The following is a 19,697-nucleotide window of genomic DNA, read 5'->3' on the forward strand; positions in this document are numbered from 1 at the left end:
TTAAAAGAGACCCATGGAGAAGAGAAAGAGTTGTATTTAAGTGAAGAGAGGCTTTTTAAAAAAAATCAAGTTCATTCAAATAAACATTCAGGAAAGATCTAATAGTCATGTGGGTGGGTGCTGGCAGCTGCCCTAATCTAGCCCCTGCTTGCTGAAATACTTCTTTGTTCAGAAGTGACCCCAGGAGCTCACTGGGGTCTCCAGCTTCTGGGTCTCAGGGGCAGGTAGGACTGAGACCCGGTGAGCCTGCCTGGAAGTTCCCGTGGGAATACTCCATTTTCTTTCCATCTTTCTGTTCCTGGCTATGAGACTCAGTGTTTCTCCTGCACTTAGTTATTGTCACAGAGAATCTTTCCAGCATCCACAGAAATGTGAAGAGAAGGAAACTGAGGCAGAAAGAGAGGGGGCGAGGGGAAGGGAGAGAAGAAGGGAGAGAGATCTCTGAATGGCATGGGCTTTTCTACAGCAGAAACAGGGCTGAAATCCTATTATCTGAAGCCCTCCTTTCTGCCTCTGACCCTCAATAATGCAAAACACAGGTAGCCCCAGCATCCTTGCCCAAGGTCATTGGAGACCAATTGGGGCCGAGGACCTAGAAGGTCCTGACATCTTGTAACAGACTCCAGTCAGCTCCAAACATGATTTCTTTAAATTCGCTGTGTCGGGTGGGGGGATGTGAGGGCACTAGGGCTCTGGCCAAGGTCTCCTGACACCCAGAGACATGCCCTTCTCTTGGGTAGACAGCCATGGAGACAAAAGACAGCCATGGAGACAAAAGACAGCCACAGGCAGGCCTGGTGAGGCCCCAGATGCCAGCCCCCTGGGCGACTTCTGGCTCCCTATGCTCTGGTAGGAGGACTGTAAAATGCAGCTTACACAGACGGTGGCCCTGATCCCCTTTGGGGGGCAGTCTCGTTGCAGTGGTGGAAGGCCAGGAAGGCTGTGCTGAGATACTCTGTTCTCACCCAGGCAGGCAGCATGGGTGGTTAACAGCTTGTCGCTGGTGTGGATGGAGTTAAAGCTTTCTGGGGACTATTTACTCCTGATCCTAAGTGACAGCTCGGGGAGGGAAAGTCACGTGGCCCTGAAAATCCCCTCGGGAGACGATGGAGCATGCCCAGCTGCTTCTGCCTGGGAAAGATACTGGATTCTGCAGTCACCACAACAGCATCCTCTCCCCGCGCCAGGGACCTGCCAGCTGGAGAGATGACTGATTAGACCACATCAGATCTGAGCCCTGCTCCTCAGAAGGGGGCCCCAGGGGTGGGGAGGAGGACCCCAGCCAGCCTGAGCTGGGGGGAGGGGCGCCTGAGGGCTCGGAGAGTTAAGCTTTTCAGCGCGGGACTCACACCTCAGAAGCCGGTGAGTCTGTTTTGATGCATCCTATAGATGAGGTGGGAGGAGGAAGGTTGGGCTCTGGTCAGGGCTGGCAGCCCGCCCGCCGCCGTGTGAGTCTGGGCTGCTGGCACTGCGGAGCCACTGCCTTCCGCATCCCTCATTCTTGGCACTGATACTTAGGGATCATGGATGCTGAGAATGTTAATTATAGCCCTCTCTGTGCCCCCACCCCCACCTCCAGAACCCCCAGTAAGGGCTAACGTTGTCTGAATTTATCACATTTGAACCGCATCTCCTGAGTGAGATCAGCTTTGGGGCTGCCAGCTTCCTAGGGTTCAGCTGGGGCCCCCAGCCTGGCTAGAGCAAAGAGGCCAGCCCCACCCTGCTTCTAAATCTTGCCAGAACAGTGAGTTTAAGGCCAGCAGGAAGGAGAGATGGGGGTGTGGTCTGGGGGTCAGGCTCAGGTCAGCCCCAGGGACCCACCTCCTCAGTGCGGGAGGGGTCAGGGTGTGTCTTTTATGGGTCAGAGGTTGGGGCTTGGGGCTGCTGAGGCTCTTGAATTCCTAGGGGGCGTCTGACCTCTGGGGTCCTGGGTTTAGCTGGGAGCACCTGAAGGAGCTGGAGACGGATATGTGAGCATGGGGGACTGGGGGGATGGGTTTATAACGGTAGGGCCAGGCTGCAGCTAGCAGAGCCTCGGGCTTATTGTGTGAGGCTCTGGGCAAAGGTTGAGGAAGTAGCAGGGTGGGGTGTTGAGAGGTAGAGTGGGGGCGCTGAGGGGGAGAGTTAGACGGAAAGGCGGAGGGAGAAGAAGGGAGGAGAGGCTATAGGCACCTCCATAGGGGAGATGCTCCTTGCAACCACAGGCAAGCAGCGGAAGGGAAGAGAGGGGGCTGGAACCTGGAACCTGGGAGGGTCAGGGATGGGAGAGCCAGGAGCGAGGGAGCCAGCCCTAGGGAGCAGGGCTGGGGAGGTCTGAGAGACTGAGGGGAAGGTGGTAGGATGAGGATAGACTCAGAGTCAAAGGGGGTCACGGCCTTCAAGGCTTGGCAGCTCCTCCCCAGTCCCTATGGTCCCCTAGCCCACAGTCTGGCTCCCCTGAGGGTCTCCTGCACGTGGGGGTGGGAGCCCTGGTTGGACCGTCTCTGCCTGAGCCTGCTGTCCAGACGGCCGCAGGGACATCGCAGGCAGCTGCCCTACGAATCCCCTAAATTCTGGCTTCCAGGCTCCTCTGCAGGAGCACGGAGCTTGGGGGATCCTGTGGGCTCCCACCTCAGAGCGCTGCATCTTAGCCCGGGCAGGAGATGAGCAGATTCCGCTGGGCTGGCGGAGCGCAGGTGGGAGGGAGGCCCTACAGAGGCCCAGCCTCTCGCCCGCCCCCGCACAGGCGAGGCCTCCCTGGAGGAGCCAGACAGTAGCCCGAGGCTGGAGCCATCTCCAGGTGGGGCGGCCGAGGGGCGAGCCTGGCACTGCCTGACAGAAAACAAGTGCTCTCTGTGTCCTCACCAAGGCACAGAGTGCTAGGCTGCGGATATGAATTATTAAAAGTCCTTGGCTTTCCAATCAGCGGCGAGGTGCTAAATGTGTTAGCAGGGCTGTGTAATTAATCCTGGCTGCGGCTGCACAGGCTCGAGACAATGGGGGCCTTTTTTTTTTTTCTTTTGCCGGGTTTGGCTTTTTTTCCTTCTTCACTGGAAGGTGATGGTGCAGGACGCATTACACAGATAATTACTTTTAACGTGTCTGCCTGGATTATTGAGTTGGATTCTTCCTGCTCGGTGGAAATGAAGTAATTACCGAGGAAGTCAGTGAGCAGGCAGCCGCCCGTGGCCTGGACTGACACCCGGCCTGATGGGCCTGAGCCCGTTTCCTCTGTCTTCCTCCCTGGCCTGCTGTGGGTCCCCTGAGGCCTTGGCACTGAGCCTGTGGGCCCCCCAGAGGAGGGTCAGGAGGAGGGAGCTTGCAGCAGGGCGTCGGGGAGAGCTTGCTGAGCAGCAGGGGCTGCAGCGGCCATAGCAGTGGGTCCTGGCTTTGAGAGGTTTCCCATGGTGTGCTGAGCTCTGGGCTGAGGTGCTTGGACATCAGTGCATTAGTGAGATGACTTTGGCAGGCCAGTCTCCAACCAGTTAAAAAAAAGCCCACATATTTAGTGAGGAAAGAACACACTTTGGAAAACATTTAAAGTAAACAGTGAGCAGAGAGGAAGCGTGTTGAGGATAGGCTGAGAGGGACCCTTTCCTTGGCAATCACTCAGTCCAGGTGGGCTCCTGCTCTGCGCCCACAGCTCCAGATGCCCTCCAAGCCCAGACCATCCCTCTGTGGCCTCCCTGAGGGGAGCACCGTCCTCGCCTGGATAATTCCAGCGACGGGGAGTTCATTACCTCACCAGGCTGCCTGCTCCAAGGTTAGAACATTCTATACGGAATCAAAATCTGCCCGCTTCTGTGTTCTGCCCTTTGGTTTTGATTCTTTGAAGCAGCACAGAGCAAGTCAGCTCTCTTTCCCACAGTGATAAATATGGTTTTCTTCATATTTAAAATAGTGTATAATAGCCTTTGGATGTAATGTATTTTCTGTAATCATATTTGTATCAGACATTTAGGTGGTTACCCTTATTTTCCTTTTACAAATAACACAACATGATCATTTTTGTGCATGAGGCTTTTCCTGTATTTTGGATTATTTCCTTAGAATAAATCCCAAGACATAGAATTAATGTGATGGAGGGTATACATTTAAAAAATTACTATTCTGTGAGTATAAAAGTAGTACATAGTCATTAAAAATGTAGAAAAACACATAAAGAAAAAATTAAAATTATGTGTAATTCAGAGATTTAGTGTATAATTTTAACATTTTGGTGTATATATGTTTTTATGAATTCATGCACAGACATGTGACTATATTTATTATCAAAATACTGTTAAAATTTTGGACCAAGTATATATATTTTTCACTTAAATAAAAAGCATTTTTCCACATCATTAAGTATTCTTTTACAACATCATTTTTAAGTGACTGTCTGGTATTTCATTATATACCTGTTCTATTAATTTGTTTGTTTAATTGGCCCCTATGTTAAACTATGTGTTTCCAGTTTGTCATTTTTATAAACAATGCTACAATGAACATATAAACATCTGAACCAGTACACATATCAACGATTCTTTTCCTTAGGTTACATTTCCAGAAGTGGAATTCCTACGTTTTAAAATATTTTGACATATTTTGCCACTTCCTTGTTCGAAAGTACTAATTTCCATTCCCAGCAGCTGTGTATAAGAATGCCTTTTTTTTTTTCCTGAGCATCAGCATTGACAGTTACAACTTTTTTACTGTTTTAATTCTTTGTTTCTTCATTGTTTTAATCCATTTGTTTGATTAGTAGTGAGTTTTTAAATTTTAAAAAGAGGTTTTAAAGTATGAAGGGTCCATCTGTTGTCATTTGTTTGTTCAAGTCTTTGCCTTTTCTTAAAAAACAATTTAGTGCAATTGTCAGGATCGCAGTTATGGGGCCAAACTCAGGTTGAATCTGAGCTCTGCCACTCGCCAGGCATATGGGCTTTACTGTGATTTAATCTCTCTGTGCCTCAGTTTCTCCATCTGTAAAATGAAGATAATAATGTACCTTATCTCATAGACTTCTTGTGAAGATAAATGAGGTCACATATGTAAACCACATAGAATCATGCTGAGCAGAGTAAGTGATAAATGTGTTTTATTATCTTACTATTGTTGATTTGCACGAGAAACATATATCTGAAGCCAGTATCATGATTCCCCTCCCCCAAATCCCCCAAGTCTCCGTGTTTGAGGTTAGATGCCTCCAGTGACCACCACCCCCTTCCTCAAGCTCTCCTGGTGCTTCACCCCAAGTTTGGTCTCACCAGCACAGAGCGCAGTGAGACAGCCACTCCCCATTTCCAGGGTAATCCCCTGAAATGTCACATTCTGTGACTTCTTCTAGCAGGTGCCTGGACAAGGGAGTTTCGCTCCTCTAGTGTCTTCTGGCTCCCCTCCTCCAGCCGCCCAGCCCCCCTGCCCAACCCCTCACACACTGCCAGGTGCTCATCCTCTCTTGATCCCTCAAACCTACCCAGACTGTTCCCCATTCCTCTGAGCCTTCTTTGCACTTTCCAAAGTAGCACTAGCTGATCTGATGAACTAATTCTGGTCCATGTGTTAATAAGAGAGAGTCAGTGGGCTTCCCTGGTGGCGCAGCGGTTGAGAATCTGCCTGCCGATGCAGGGGACACGGGTTTGTGCCCTGGTTCGGGAAGATCCCACATGCCGCGGAGCGGCTGGGCCCGTGAGCCATGGCGGCTGAGCCTGCGCGTCCGAAGCCTGTGCTCCGCAACGGGAGAGACCACAACAGTGAGAGGCCCGCGTACCACAAAAAAAAAAAAAAGAGAGAGAGAGAGTCAGTGCACTGCCTGCTGGGGTGTAGAGAGAATGCCCAGCTGGAATTTGAATACATGGATTCAAATCCTGGTCCAAATTAGAAACTGTATGATTTGTAGCAAATTGCTTAATCTTGCTGAGATTTTGTTTCTTGATCTGAAAAATGGGGTTAGTATCACTTACCTAGTTATTAGCTAGATGAGTAATACATAGGAAAGTGATTTGTAAACTGCAAATAATTACACAAATGTCAGTTATTATTAGACACGGTATTTGAACAATGTATATCAGAAGGCAATGCTTTAACTCAAAGGTCAGACAGGTGCCGAGGTGAGTTAGTAGGAAATATGTTTAGGGCAGATGGTATCCAGGGTGACTGTCAAATCCTCCCAGGACACTTAGTCTCTGTAAAGGGTTGATCCTTATTGTGTGAACCCAGGATATAGGGCTGGGCAAGTCAACACTGATCTGACAAACATGGATGGATGCTGAGGCTTTCCTGCTGCAGGGCTTGGGAACCCCCTCCGTGCGAGAGGTGAGGTCCCTCCCTAGCTCTGACATCACCAAGTCCACTCAGTCTGGCTCATCATTACCTGAGAACCTGAGTCTATAATTGCAGGTGCCAATTTGCTTTTAATTAGCCTAATGCTTGCAATTAGCTTGTTAAATTCCACCTGGCCTCTGGTGGTGAGGTCATTTTTCTGATTTTGCTTGGTTCCTGGGTCCTCATTAGCATCAATGGGCTATCCACAGACTTCAGGCCAGCCCGCTTGCCTCGCCTGAAAGTGCAGCTGCCTAGCTGGGGAATTGAAGAGGTCATAGCAGGGAAGGAAAATCTGCTTTTGGTGAGGAGGGATGGTGGGGTGGGAAGGTGGGGTGGGAGTGTCCTGATGGAAGTATAGTTAGCCCTGTTGGAACCACAAGTGAGGTCCAGAACCCAGGTTCCTTCATTCTAATCCAATGTTCCTCTGCTTCTGAGCCTCAGTTTCCCCATCTCTAAAATGGGAGTAATAATTCCTGCCCTGCCTGCATCACTGAGGTTCAAATGAGTTAATGTAGGAAGTGGGTATGAATGTAAAGCAACATGAAATTGCTTTATCACATCAAATGTGGAAGTTCTTTAGAATTAGACAAATGGTCCCAGTGTCCCTGGACACTAGTTCCTGGTCACTTCTCATGATGTCCCATAATTCCTTATTCCATTGTCTTCTTATCTTGTTCACTCTCCCCCAAGCCATGGGTGATTTGAAGGCATTGGCACATATCAGGTGCTTGATAAATATTGGTTGGATATATAAAGATTTGGAGGGGAAGGAGTTTGGCCCAAGGAATAGGCAATGGGGAAACAGTCATGAGAAAGCCTTTGATGGCAGAGGTGGGGGGCATTTATTTCCTGTCCTCCTCAGGCATGCCCCCCAACTCCACTACACTGGGCTGCTTCAAGACAAGAGATGGTCTTATTTGTTTTTGCCTTTGTGATGTTCCACACAGAGCCAGGCACGTGGCAGTTGTTTGATAACTGCTTTTTGACTAACTGACTGAATGAATGAGGCAGGGTAATGTGGTAGAGAGAGCATGGAATTAAGGCAGATGAACAGGACTTGGAATCCCAGCCCCATTACTTTCTTTTGGCAAACATTTACTGTATGCTCATTATGGACCAGGTACTAGCTTGTGAAAATGAATTTTTAAATTCACAGTCTAGTAAGTGAGCAGACGTGTGTGCAAATGATTGTCCTGTATGTGATAGGGACATATGTTGCATTTGTTGGTGGCCAAGAAAGAGAGCAATAGACTCTCCCTGGAGAGTCAGGAAAGGATTCCTGAGGAAGGGCCTGAAGCTGGGTCTCATCAGTTTGGGAAAGTTGCTTAACATCTTTGAGTCTCAGTTTCCTAAGCTATTGTGTGAGGAGACTAAAACCTCATTTATGGAGGTAAGGATGAAATGAAATAAAATCATATGAATAAAATATCTGGCACCAAATTATCTTTTAATAAATGTTAAAAATGTTTTCTCGAAGCCGGGCTGGGTACTTGGAGGAGGTACACTAGCCAGGGGCTCAAGGAATTTCAGAAGCTGATTTGTAAAGCTTCATTTCAGCTCTGCAAGTTAATACCTGTGTGACCTTGAACAGGTTCCTTAACTTCTCCAAGTCTCAGTTGCTGTGTCTACCAAGTGGGGATAAGAAGTTTGTTATCTGGATCAATGGAGAGACTTCAGGCAAGGTACCTGGAACATGCTTGGCACATAGTAAGTCCTAGAAAATAGTAGCTCTTCCTTTTTATTATTACCAGAATATATCATGGAGAGACTACGTCTGCACGCTGACACACACATGTTGCATGCATGCTGATTCCCAGATATGCTCAGAAAGGGAGGAGGGTGAGGGGGCCCAGGGTTAGGCTGGGTGATAGCCAGTTGCTGCTCACTCTGAGAAACCTTCCTCAAGGTGAAGTGACCAGAATTCTGCTGAAAAGTTTGGAGGCTACCAGGCTTGAGTGAGAGAATTGGTAGGTTGGTTATAGCTCTTGCCTCCAGCTGGGGGAGGCTGTCTCATGGGAAACTAAGAAGTAGCCCCCTAATAGCAGGAACTTAATTCCCTCAGGCACGTAGGCCCCTCAGTCTGGGTCATTGCTGCAGGCAACATCCTAGTGGCTCTGTCGCCGGCCGGTCCCTGACCTTCCTAAGCAAGGCAGCCTGGCAGCCATGCTGGGTTGCCATGGTAACTGGCAGCCTCCCAGCTGGGTTGCCCTGGTAACCAGTTAGCTAGTATGTGGGGAGGGGGGATGGTGAGCTAGGGGGAATCAGCCTCAAAAGAGGCAGAGAAGGACAAGGGTGGGACCAAGAGGAAGACAAATCCCAGATGCCCCCAGCATAGCCCTCTTGTCTCTCCCTCGTGGGACTGGGAAAGCCAGAGAAAGGCAGGTAGGAAAGGATGTTGTGTTGTTTCCTGCCATGTGTGTATGTGTATTTTGTGGTATGAGTCATCTTGGGCAATGCAGGACGTTTGGAAGATTTGATAGGGCAGTGCAGGAGCTCTCCCAGGCTGTGACAAAGGCAGCGAGGTCCAGAGAGGGAGCCATGGACTGTGCAAACCTAGGTCTCCATCCTGGTCACCCCACCCCCGGACAACTTAACTTCTTTGAACTCCAGTTTCCTCATCTGTAAAATGTTAACACAGACCTTCAGGGACATTGTTTGGGACAGTGCCTGGCACTGTCAATGATGGTTCCCCCCTCACCTTCCTCGCTGATTTTCTATTCATTGGATGCTTTCCAGCCTGTGAACAGCTTGTATTGGAGGCCTACCCTAGTCTGAGCCCGGTGCAATGCGGGGAGGTGGGGGGGGGGGTTGGAATTCTTGAGAACCCAGAGACATGGCTCTCAGCCTCAAGGAGTTTACCATCCCAATCTTCTGAGGGCAGGAAACAAGTTTATACAGGTGGAAACGTTTGCAAGAAAGTTTTCAAAGTAGGACCTAATCGAAATTTTGACTGCCACCAGCAGAAATACATTTTTCATCACAACCCAGCAAACACATGTGCGATACCCTTACTGTGTGTGGTGCATGCTTTGTGTCATATTTGAGTCTGGTTTGGTCTATTTGTTTTAAAAAAAGATATCTTGACCCTTCGGCTGGATTTCATACCCACTTTTGTGTCACTGCCTTCAGTTTGAGAAACACTGGGAGAGAATCCTAACTAAAGCTCCTCAGGCATGTATAGGACCTCGGGCTTCTCCCACCTTCCATGTGTGAGGTTGTCTGGTTGGATCCTTACAATTGCAATCTGTGAGGTAACTGAGGCTCAGAGATCCTATGACCTGCCCAGGGTCGTAGATCAGAGGTCACACGATTGGCCCAGGGTCGCAGAGGCAAGGCTTGAAAGGGGGTCTTTGTGCTGAATCTGTTGCCCATTTTCATTGTTGCTGCAAGAGGAATTGGAGGATTCTTCTTACAAACAGAGAAACCAGGCTCTAAAGATCCCACATGAGGGCCTAGAGCTGAACCTAGGCCTCCATCCCTCTTGTCTGCTGGATGCCAAGGGTGCTGTGAAAGATGAGGCTGAGCCTGAAGCGGCCTGGGTCCTCCCTCTGTGTCTGTGAGGGAGAAGGGGCGAGGAGGGGGTGGGTAGGCCTGGCTGCACTGAAGCCACCTCCCATTAGCTTGCCTGGGCGCTGAGCCTGTGTCAGGGTCCTGCTGCTGCCTACAGGCCCAGGCTCCTGGGAGATTTTCTGATAGGAAAGCCTTAAGCGGGGCCCAGGAAAAGCCAGTTTTTAATTGTTCACCTCCAGCTTGACGAAGGAAGTAATAGCAGGAGGCCGGTCAGGTACGACCTTGACCACAGAGTAGGCTCAGGTCGGGGAGCGCTTAGTACCCAGAGGTGAGGAGTGCTGAACCGCAGGATCACCAGGCAGAAGGCTTGCCCCTGTGAATACTTGTGACAGATTCAAGATCAGGCCCAGAGTAAGAATCAGAATGTGTGGAGGAGTTCACAGGGCTCGGTTCCGTTTTCAGCTGTGCTGTGAGAACGTGCCTGTTTCTCCGTGTCCCCGGACCTGTGTCTCCCGTCCTGGAGTTGGGCCGGTCCTCCTCTTCCGGTGTGGACTTTGCCCTTTGCAAACAGCAGAGCAAGGTGCTCACAGCTGAGGAGCTTCATTTTCGTTTGGGTGTGTTCCCTCTGCAGCGTCTACGCAGCCCCTCCTGCACAGGCTGCCTGGTGTTGAACGGAGGTCTGGGGAGCAGCGCTGGGGCTGCAGCTGTGGGAGAGGGCCGGCTTCAAGCCTCTGCCCTGATCCTCTAGGCTTCATGCTGTCTGACTCAGTGGCCAAAGTGATGAGCGTCCACGACCCCAACCCCTCATGGCCAGGCTGCTGCATTCAGGGCCTTGGGCCAGGGCAGTGTGTATGTGACTAGGAATTCTGCTGGGGCTCAAGTGGGGGTGTGTTTCTTTCTGAGTCTGGGTGAATACAGTCTGAGTGATGGTGGGTTTCCAGGCAGGAGAATTGATGCCTTGGGATCATACAAGGAGACTGTGTTCAGTGCTTGAAGATGAACTGATTCACGTGGGAGTTGGAGGAACATGTGTCTTGTAAGATGAACTGATTCACGTGGGAGTTGGATGAACATGTGTCTTGTAGGGACCCCTTATCTCTGCATCCGTGTGTTCTGTGTATACCCAGTATGCTCTATACTAGCTTGTCCAGGGTGACTTGATTAACCCTTTTTACTTATGAAGAATTTAATATTTCTGAGACGATGGGCCACTCATCCAAGACCACGTTGAGAAGTGGGAGAGGAATCAGAATTGGCATTTATGGTTTTCTGCCCCTCATGTGACCCAAGTTTGAATGCATGCATATTAGCCAGAGATAGTGAGATAATGGAGATGGGAGTGAGGGGGGGGGAAGATGTGATTATTTTCCTCTACTTTGTTATGACACCCCCAACAGTCACGGCTCATTTTCGGCCTCTCAGGGCTGCCCCGCTGGCCTTCCCCAGGTGCCCAGGCCCTGTGTCCTGGGAGGGGCAGGAGGTAGATGCTGCTTCCTCTGGAGGAGTGAGGGTGTGAGCATGTGTTACTTACAGGTTCATGTGCATGTAGGAAGGGGCTGTCAGCTGCTGGCAGCCCTTCAGACCATGTAGAAAGAGAGTCACAGGGCTTCCCTGGTGGCGCAGTGGTTGAGAGTCCACCTGCCGATGTAGGGGACACAGGTTCGTGCCCCGGTCCGGGAAGATCCCACGTGCCGCGGAGCGGCTGGGCCCGTGAGCCATGGCCGCTGAGCCTGCGCGTCCGGAGCCTGTGCTCCGCAACGGGAGAGGCCACAAGAGTGGGAGGCCTGCGTACTGCAAAAAAAACAAAAAAAAAAGAAAGAGAGTCACAGAGATGCTGAGGAGAAGGCTTGAAGGCAGAGCTGAGCTGTAGGGGGACTCAGGGACCGTACGCGGTGCCGGTCCTTACAGCTCCCTTGGCTCACATAGTGCTGGAGGAGGGCATTATCTAACCAGGCAGCAGCTCCTCCAGGAGCCATAGCCTCCTTTAGCAGTGCGGGCCTTCTCTGAATCCATTTAAACCAACTTAACCCTCTGGTGGCAGCCGGCAGGGCAGGCTTAGCTCCACTATTAAGGTCAAGTGATTCAGCCCAGAAAGGAGGGTTTCTGTAGGGAACCTGCCGCAGGGGCAGGGAGCAGGGCGTGGGGTGGGAGAAGAGGGAACAGGAGGGGTCACGGTTGATGCTGCTGTCCTGTTCAGGGTGATGCTTGTCACACCAGCCACGTCCGTCAGCTCTCTAGGACGTGCTGTGGGTGAGGCTATACCCAGGGCAGCATGCACATGGGTTCTGAGGGGGACCAAGATGTAGATCCCACAGACCTGCCTCACGGCAGCAGATCCCAGATGTGAAGAAAGCAGGCAGAAGAGGGAGAAACTGAGACCTCCGGCACAGTGGCGATGGGGAGTGTGGAGAAGGTTCCCAGTGGAGGGAAGCCTTGACGGGAGTGGGGATGAGGTCTGAGAAAGGAAGCCTGGATCGGCGTGGACAGGACCAGGCTCAGTTACATGTTGATGGGCTGCCTCTGGTCAGCTGTTCTGGAGGCAGAGTGGCAGAGTGTGGTGACTTAGAGAGTGTCTAGACCCCAGAAAGGACTTTCTTGAATCTAAATGGAAAACATCTGATCGGGCCCAGCATCTTCCAAATCTGGTGTTGTCAGAACCAAGGCCAAGCCATCAACACTTGTGTACTTATTAAGTTATATTTTCAAAAGTATCCTTTCATTGGCTGAAACAGGCAGTTGGAAATAGAAGTTGCTCTGAAATATTTTCTTTCACATATGTCTTTCTGATAAATTTGTATTTCCCCACAGTAATTAGCATAGTGTCTTGAAATAGTAGGCGCTTGATACATACCTTCCACCACCTTCCCTGGGCATTATCCTTGGGATGGGGCCACATGCAAGACAGTAAGATATGAAGATGCTCTCAGCCCAGGTCCTTTTGTGGGCTGAGATTTCAGATGATTTCTCTTCCTTCTGGTTTAGAGCCAGTCATTGGCTGAAGGATTTGCAGGGTGGAGTTTGATCGTATTTCATCCATCCTTCTCTGCCTTTCCTCTTGGAGACGTGGCTTCATCACTCACTTCTGGGGTGCTTGGATAATGTAGATAAGGTGCTGGCCCAAAGTATAATTTGGGTTAGGAAACGCTGACCTCTTTCATACTTTTTATGATGACTCTCTATATTCTTAATTATCTCTTTGAGAAAGAGTGAGCTATTTTCAGCCAGTTTAGAGGAGTTTATCACTCCCAAAAGAACCTCCTGAGATGATAACAGGTCAGGGGAAGGAGGTGTCAGCAGGAGCTCATTTGCGTATTTGCCATAATCCTTCCTGTGGCTCAGTTTACAGGCATCCTAGGCAAGTTGTAGTCTGTGCATAGCTGTCACTTTCTCTCCATAACATACACCGGAATCTGTGGGCAAGTCTGGGCTAAATGTAGCTCATTATAAACTCTGTGCTCAGATGTTAGAGCCTGTTTTTCCAGATGGAGAGACCAAGACAGGAGAGGGACCTAGAGTCTCAGGCTTGGAAGCAACCTTTCATTTGGTCCAAACTTCCTCCAAATAGCAGCACCCCAGACTTGTGATCAGCCAGCACCACTTGACCCCCCAGTGACTAGGAGTACTGCTCTGTGAAGCAGAGCAGAAAAGTGAAGCTTTTTCTATTGCTGGACAGCTTCAACTCACATCCTTCCTTGATGCTGAACTCAAACTTTTCTTCTCTACCATGTACCCTTTGGTTCTAGTTAAGCATCCTGGCCATCCTGAGATCATTCTTTTCTGAGCTCACTTGTTTGTCATCATTTCAAGAGTCAGACCAGTGTTAAGAGACAATATGACACAGTGGGAAAACATAGGCTCCAGGATTCATCTGCCTGAGTTTGCACCTGGCTTCACACTCATCGGCTCTGTGACCCTGGTTATAATCCTAACCTCTCCGAGCCTCAGTTCATCCATCTGTAAAATGTGGATAATGATGGTACTTAGCTCATAGAGTTGTTGAGAGGGCTAAATGGATTAACACATGTAAAAGGCTTAGAACAGGGCCTGGCAACTACAAGCCACTCTGTGCATGGTAGCTTTTTATCTTCTCTTAAATTGTCTAGAATTGAACATAGTATTCCAGATGTGGTCTGTTCAGCGGGACTCTGATGCCCTCTGCTTGACCGTCTCTTTCTATTCTATCAGACTCAGTTTGCAAATCACTGGTGTTTAAATTGAGCTCATTGTGCTGAAATCCTCAGGTTATTTTCCCGTGGACAGCTGTTCGGTTTAGATCTCCCCTCTTCTACATAAAAGATGTGATCTGCTTTAGAGGGAAGGCCAGTGTCAAGGGGAGCCCAGATGTCCCTTCACATTTGTTCCAAACACACATGAACCCTCATTGATGCAGTCTGGTCGTTTTTATAATGCTACTCTATATCTGGTGTTCTATTTGGAAAATACTTTGACCCACACTGGTCTGAAATAAAATCTCCCCCCTGCCCCATCATGGGTCTTTTCTCTCTCAGTGGGTGTCTTTCACTCTTCTCTTCTCATATGATGCACACTTGCTTATCAAGTGTGCTGAGCTGAGCAAGTACTGTTGGAACTTCCTAACCTCCAAATTCAGCTCCTCCACTTCTCAGGGTTCCCGGGCTATAAGGGAAGGGACACAGATGCCCCAAACATATTCAGATGCCTGGTTTCACAGGTAAACCTTTGAGACCCTGTAGATCTTTACTCTTTATAGGCCAGCTGCCTCTACATCATCTGGGAGCTTGTTAGAAATACAGAATCTCAGGCCTCACTCCTGACCTACACAATCAGAATCTGAATTTAACAAGATCCCCTAGGAGTTTCATATGCATGTTAAAATTTGAGAGGTACTGCTCTACATTATTCAACTTAGAGTAGGAATGAGGGTGAGGTGGGGAGAATTCTGTCTTCCAAGATCTTGAAATCAGTCTTACTGATGAGGCTTCTAGGGACAGGCATAAAACTCTTTACAGGACATTTGATCACTAACTGTCTAAAGGCCCTGTTTGCTTCTTGGACTGCCAATAATAAGGTTTTTATAAAACACTCATGCATTTTTAAAAATATATAGATTGTATTTGTGTTTCCCCATTTTATTGGTAACAAGCTGTTGAGCGTATTTCAAAGCTTTGAATTATATGTACAATTGGAATCTTCTAAATGATAAGTGTAGGGTTTTACGTTTATGATATATTGGGTTGGCCAAAAGGTTCATTCAGTTTTTTCCGTAAGATGGCTCTAGTAGCACTTAGTTGTCTTTAACTTCAATTTGTTAGACTGTATGTGACAGCTGTCATGTCAGTGTGCATTTAAAAAAAGACTTATCAAAATTGGTGAATTTTTGTGTAGCCATTTTAATATTAAAGATGGAAGGAAAAAAGCAACATTTTTGGCATGTTATGCTTTATTATTTCAAGAAAGGTAAAAACGCAACTGAAACGCAAAAAAAGATTTGTGCAGTATATGGAGAAGGTGCTGTGACTGATCGAACGTGTCAAAAGTGGTTTGCAAAGTTTCGTGCTGGAGATTTCTCGCGGGATGTCGTTCCACAGTTAGGTAGACCAGTTGAAGTTGATAGAGATCAAATCAAGGCATTAATTGAGAACAATCAACGTTATACCATGTGGGAGATAGCTGACATACTCAAAATATCCAAATCAAGCGTTGAAAATTGTTCGCACCAGCTTGGTTATGTTCATCTCTTTGGTGTTTGGGTTCCACATAAGTTAAGTGAAAAAAACCTTGACTGTATTTCCACATGCGATTCTCTACTTAAACGTAATGAAAACGTTCCTTTTTTAAAAACAAATTGTGACAGGCAATGAAAAGTGGATACTGTACAATAATATGGAATGGAAGAGATCGTGGGGCAAGCGAAATGAACCACCACCAACTACACCAAAGGCCATTCTTCATCCAAAGAAGGTGATGTTGTGTATATGGTGGGATTGGAAGGGAGTCCTCTATTATGAGCTCCTTCTGGACAACGAAATGATTAATTCCAACAAGTATTGCTCCCAATTAGACCAACTGAAAGCAGCACTCGACGAAAAGCATCCGGAATCAGTCAACAGAAAACGCATAATCTTCCATCAGGATAACACAAGACCGCATGTTTCTTTGATGACTAAGCAAAAACTGTTACAGCTTGGCTGGGAAGTTCTGATTCGTCTGCCATATTCGCCAGACATTGCACCTTCAGATTTCCACTTATTTCTGTCTTTACAAAATTCTCTTAATGGAAACAATTTCAATTCTCCGGAAGACGGTAAAAGGCACCTGGAACAGTTCTTTGCTCAAAAAGATAAAAAGTTTTGGGAAGATGGAATTAAGAAGTTGCCTGAAAAATGGCAGAAGGTAGTGGAACAAGACGGTGAATATATTGTTCAATAAAGTTCTCAGTGAAAATGAAAAATGTGTCTTGTATTTTAACTTAAAAACCAAAGGCACTTTTTGACCAACCCAATATTTCAATTTTTGTCAGTGTTAGGCCAGTATTTCAGTATGTGGAATCTTGATTCTGCCATAAATTTGTTAGCCATCCCTCCTGGCCTTGTCAGGAGCAAATCTGGTAGCCTTGCCTTCTGAGTCTTTATGCAAATTGTGGATGAAACCGTGGAACACAGCAGGATCTTGAACAGACCCCTGTAGCGCTCATTCATTCATTCAGCCAGCCTTACTGAGCGCAAGAGCTGCATCCTGCAGTCAGATGGGTTGGTTTGAGCTCTGGCTCTGCTCCCTGCTGCTTTTGCCACCTTTGGCGGGGTATTACCGTCCCAGACTCCTGTTTCTTCATCTGTAATTGAGGAAATTGGAGTAGTCATCAGGATCCCTGAGGTGCCTTAAAGAAATGCATGTGCCTGGGCCTCCTTCCCTCTCCCCCAGAGATCCTAATTCAATTGGTCTGTGGTGGTACCCAGGTATTAGCATTTTTAAAAAGCTCTCTAGGTAATTCTCGTGTGAAGCCAGTATTGAGAACCCCTGGACTAGATATCTCTAACTGCACGATCTGCCTCTCTGATCTCAGAGGCTCCCTGGCAGCCTGATAGACGTCTTCTGGGGCCTCTGGTCCCACAGCCTGAGCAGTACTGGCTGGGTCTGTGGTAGGAGAGACGGCTTGGTGTGCTGGTGTAGCACAGTGGCCAGGTGCTGGGCAGGCCATGCAGAACCGTAGGGTATCCTTGCCTTCCCCAAATCCCTGGGAGAGGACTTGAGATGCCTCGTATCAGCCACTCGCCCTCCTACCCTTCTCCTCTGGACAAAAGAATTATCTTTGACCTCTCTGACATTAACTACTTTCCTGTGTTTCGGAGCTTGCTGCTTAAGAAAAATAGCCAAAGGCCTGTGTAAGTCAGTTTCAGCATCAGCTGGACAAGATGGCTCCCTGTCTGATTCCTCTCTTTGTCCTCTGTTTATGTCCCCCTGTAACTCAGGAGGTGACAACACCTCTGAGGCCTTCTCTTACAGGTCTTTCCCTTCATGGGCTCCCACAGACCAAAAACCGCCCCACGTTGGAGCTGTGGCAGCTCCCGGGAATCTTGCTGGTAACACGTGGATGCATGCAGACTCCTCTGACTTGGCACTGGGGGTCAAAGCACTGGCTTACCTAGCTTGGCTTATTTGGGGCAAGACTGGCCTCTACCCTGGGGCTCAATATGTTGCTTTGAGCATCCCTTCACTGCTTCTGGGGTAGGAGTGTGCCCAAGATCTGTGTCATCTTGTCCCATCCCCTTCCTCCCCATGGTCACTGCTGGGTACCACCGCTGGATACAGGGAGTGTCTCTGCAGTGGGCTTGTTAATTGGCGCTTCAGCTGGCTGATTGACTCTAATGCGGGTGAACATTTATTTACCCCGGCAGCGCCTCTCAGACAGCCGTTAATTGCAGGCAATAAGAGAGACAATAATTATGGGATAATGGGTATCTTTTGTGGGAGTCCTTCTCCTTGCACTGTGTCAGCAAACACGGAGGATTTGTTTCCTAACATTCAGCTCCCCTACCGGAGAGATGCTACAGCTCCATCCTACTCGCTCCATTCCTGTCATCTAGCCCCTCCCCCTCCCCCCAGGGTTTTATCCACATCCCCTGGGTAACATCTTCCAAAATATCATTTCCTAATTCCCATGCAGTCATGACCCTATTTTTAGGATTTGTAAAGTTGAATTGGTGCTTTTTAGAAAGTAGTACCTTAATCAACTTCGCCTAAAACACGGGTAAGTAAATACTAAACTATGTGCTTTATTCCATGGGCCCTTCTGATCTTTGTTAATATTTTTACATAGTTGTAATTAGTGTATAGCTATTGTCCTGTGCCATGCATTTTTTTGTTTAATGTTATTTTATCCAAACACATCCAGGTATGATGATGGTCTGTAAATTTTTCATTTTAAATAGCTGTAAATAATTCTGTCATGTTATTCCATTACTGTATTGCTTTTCTCTTATTACTGGGAATCTGGGCTGTTTCCAGTTGGTTGCTATTATGAATAACTCTGCTATAAACATCTTTATATGTTACTGATTTTTTCTCCTGGTTATTTCCCAGCGGGTAAATCGAATTACGAGTTATATTGATCTGGCATCATGTTGGGAAGACTTGAGGGGAGTGGAGAGCTGGAGGCTACTGGGAGAGTTTAACCGGTTCCCTCCCCTCCCTCTCCCTCTCTTCTCACCTCTTTTCCCATCCATTTCTAGTAGGATTCTTATTTATTTATTTATTTATTTATTTATGGCTGTGTTGGGTCTTTGTTTCTGTGCGAGGGCTTTCTCTAGTTGTGGCAAGCGGGAGCCACTCTTCATCGCGGTGCATGGGCCTCTCACTGTCGTGGCCTCTCTTGTTGTGGAGCATAGGTTCCAGATGCGCAGGCTCAGAAGTTGTGGCTCACGGGCCCAGTTGCTCCGCGGCATGTGGGATCTTCCCAGACCAGGGCTTGAACCCGTGTCCCCTGCACTGGCAGGCGGATTCTCAACCACTGCGCCGCCAGGGAAGCCCTCTAGTAGGATTCTTGCTCCAACTTCCCTAGTAATGGCCCAGGTTCGTGAGGTGGAGACTTAGTACTCTGGCAAGAAGTGCTGCAGAGTAGACCACCCCAAAGGGTAGCAACTTAGCACAACAGTGATTGCTCCCTCAGGGTTCTCTGGGTTCCCCAGGCTCAGCTAGGTGCTTGCTTGTGTTGTCTCCTGTCCTTGCAGTCATCTGAGGGCTGCACTGGGCCAGACAGCCAAGGTGACTCCTCACATGGCTGTCCTCTGGGAGCTCAGCTGGGGCTGTCAACCCGACTACCTACATGTGGCCTCTCCATGTGACCTGGCCTTCCCTCAGTGTGGCAGTTGGTTCCCAGAAGGAGTGTTTCAAGACAGAGTCTTCCAAGAGACCCAAGTGGAAACTTTAAGGCTTCTTATGCCCTAACCTCAGAAGTCACACAATGTCACTTCTGTTACATTCCATTGGTCAGACTGAGTCATGGGTGCACCCAGATGCAAGGGGAGGTGGAGCAGACTCTATCCTTCAATTTGTAGCCATCTTTGATCTCTGTTCTTAAAGACGGAAAGCATGTACTGATTAGTATCCTATGAATCCTATTAGCTTCTGCCTTCAGAAAGGCCATATGAGAGACCTGGCCCCTTGGTTTCCACTCTGAATCCTGCCCGTTCTGAGGCTTAGAAGTCGTGTGATCTCTCCTCAGAGCCTTCCCTGGTGGCTCCAAAGGCGTCATATCTCTCTTCCTGGTCCCTCCTCTGTTCCCTTTCTAAACTCCCAAGGCTCTGTATCTGTGTCTGCCCTTGTCTTACACAGCTCTTATCACACATCATAGCATTCAGTTATTTATGGACTTGGCTTGTTAGGTTGTAAACTCCTGTCCCATTCTTCTTATTAACCTCCACACCCTA

At 48.4% G+C, this 19,697-nt stretch overlaps 1 protein-coding gene across 4 annotated transcripts in view; it reads left to right on the forward strand.

The window, feature by feature from the left end:
• PLEKHA6 (pleckstrin homology domain containing A6) overlaps positions 1 to 19,697 on the forward strand; it is a 140,331-nt gene that overhangs the window by 15,954 nt on the left and 104,680 nt on the right. Inside the window, exon 1 of one of the 4 annotated variants that reach the window (XM_067033439.1) lies at positions 1,044 to 1,362. The exons of the other annotated variants lie outside the window; for them this stretch is intronic. The gene's annotated coding sequence lies outside the window, so the exon portion shown is untranslated. Of the gene's footprint in view, positions 1 to 1,043; positions 1,363 to 19,697 lie in introns of those variants that run through there. 4 annotated transcript variants of the gene reach the window in all.

Source organism: Kogia breviceps, chromosome 1 (genome assembly GCF_026419965.1).
Source record: "Kogia breviceps isolate mKogBre1 chromosome 1, mKogBre1 haplotype 1, whole genome shotgun sequence".
Lineage (NCBI taxonomy): Eukaryota > Metazoa > Chordata > Mammalia > Artiodactyla > Physeteridae > Kogia > Kogia breviceps.